Here is a 2,692-nt window from a genome sequence, read left to right on the forward strand (position 1 = left end):
AAATACAATTTACCCTGTAAAATATACTCACAGAGGATGAGCATTTTGTCCATCACCATATGTCCCTCAGGTGGGAACTCAAAGGGACACTGGACCTCCGTTGTCCACTTATGGGCCTTCGAACATTTCCCTAGTAGAAGAAGAGGAACATATCCCAGAGCTTTCAGCTTCTCCATCTAAAATATAAGAACGTCAAACACTACAGCTTTTAAAAATGGTTCATAATAATTCTGAAAGAAACAGTTAAAAAATATGCTAAGCATCATGTGACTCCAAGCCAACATGTGTTTTTTCTTGCTTGAACACAAAAACAGATTATTATTTATATTATACCATAAGAAAGGCTATTCAGACTGTTTAATTTCAGAAAAACAAAACAAATCAAGGTTTCTGCTAAAGTTGAGTATGACAAGCTTTCTGCTTTCAATGAACATCAGTTCTCTTGGTAGCCATATTTGCAAAGCCTCCAAGCAACTTTTTTTAGGTTATGCAAGGCTAACTGCTATTTACTTGAATGGGGAACTCCTGAAATCTCAAAACATATTGTAAAATTAGCAATAAAATCTGACACGAACTGTGTCATAAGATCAAATAGAGTTAAAACTGTAAATTTTGATTAGATTTAGTCATTGTGCATGTGCAGTAGTTCTCCTTTTACTGGGAACCAGAGCTTCTAATGGCAGCTGCAGTGATGTGTGACTTTACCAACAGCCTATTAGCTCTTTCATTTACAAGAGTTCTGTCCATTAGTGGCACATCAGTGGAAATAATATGAATTACTTTTTATTTGAACTGTCAGTTTACAGGAATTACAATTTATTCATGATCATGTAATGTATTATGTTTATGTACTTGTATGTAAAACATCTTTATATTGTATAGCCTCCTCCTATATAAATGTTTTAGTTTAGAACAAAGTGTGAGGTAATGAAATTTGAATGTTGAACTTTGCTTACCATGATGGCTAAATTGTGAAGGACTTTGGATTGATTGCGTGACGCAGCTGTGGGTTTAGCCTCTGATGGGCTTTGGCACGAAACTTTGCCAACCGCGCTGATTGCTTACATTTAAAGTCAAGCAATTTTCCACACTACGAAAAGAGAAACAGAAATACACTGAGTACTCAAATAAATGCAATGCCACATAAAGAAACAGTGTTAGTTATGCACAATCACCTTAAAACAGGACCGGTGTCGGCAGTTCATCTTACTCTGGCAGTGACACTGGCGTACGGTTGAACCTGGCATTTGGACTATACAAAAACAAAACAAAATGTTTAAAATTTGACATAGCATAAAAGACAGAAATCAAATACAAAACTTAAGTTAAAGATTAATTTATCTTTGATAAGTATATAGTTTTTTCACACACACATACACACACACACACACACACACACACACACACACACACACACACACACATATATATATATACATATATACAGTACTGTGCAAAAGTCTTAGGCATGTTAATATCCCACCCCAAAAAATGGTTTTAAGTCAGTTATTTATATATTTTGCTGTAGTGTGTCAGTAGGAAATATCAGTTTACATTTCCAAACATTTTCTTTGCCATTAATTGTAATAATCCAGTGAGATTTGTGTATGCACAAGGAGTCTGCCAACAGCCATCAGTGATCTGACCTCACCATCATCGAGTCTGTGATTACATGAAGAAACAGAAAAAACTCAGACAGACTAAATCCAGAAGAACTGTGGGAACGTCTCCAAGATGCTTGAAGAAGAAACCTTCCTGCAAAGCTTCCTGAAAAACTATGCGCAGCAAGTGTACCTGGACAAAAGCCCTTTTAAACGCAAAGGGTCGTTACACCATATATTGATTTGAATGAGTTAATAGAAGTTAAATCATAAATAAATTCAATTTGTGATTCAATTTTTGAAAGCATTCTCACTTTCCTACAGACACACTACAGCAAAAGATATAAATAACTGACTTAAAACCTTAAAACTGATATTAACATGCCTAAGACTTTTGCACAGTACTGTGTATATATGGTACCTCTCAAAAACTACATATTAATTAAAGACTAATAATAACTAATTAATTTGCATAATCATCAAATGTTTTCAGGATTGGCCAAGATAAACAGTATGTGATGATTGTGCTGGGCTGTTAAAATCCACATCTGTGATCTACACGTAATGCCTGGTATGGACATAAAGTAGTGTGATCTCATGATCATAACATAACCAAAAAAAACATATGAAGCATCAATAAAAAGTAATCATTGCGCACAGAAAACTCTTACACTACATTTTATCCTAAAATATTTAATCATATTATTTTAAACAGACATTAATCGCCGGACAACTGTAGGGCTACATGTGCATGCTCACTTTAAAGAAGAGTACTTGCATTTACAATAATTTGGGTTAACAAGATCTGAAATGTTTTATTCTTTTGCTAAATACTTACTTGTGTATTCATTGTGATGATTGAATGGACGAGGCGAACTTGAGCACTGTATTGAGGGGCGGGAAAGTGATGAAAATGTTTAAACATTTGATTGGTTTCCAAGCGGTAAGTGGGTGTTTCCTGGAGCAGCGAAGGAATAAAACCATAAAACTCAGGGCAATGTACCTTTTTGATTTATTCATTTATTATTATTATTATTATTATTAATAATAATACTTTTACCATTCCAAATACAATCATAAACAAAGAAACA

Source organism: Leuciscus leuciscus (assembly GCF_965113295.1).
Source record: "Leuciscus leuciscus genome assembly, chromosome: 7".
NCBI classification, from domain to species: Eukaryota; Metazoa; Chordata; class Actinopteri; order Cypriniformes; family Leuciscidae; genus Leuciscus; species Leuciscus leuciscus.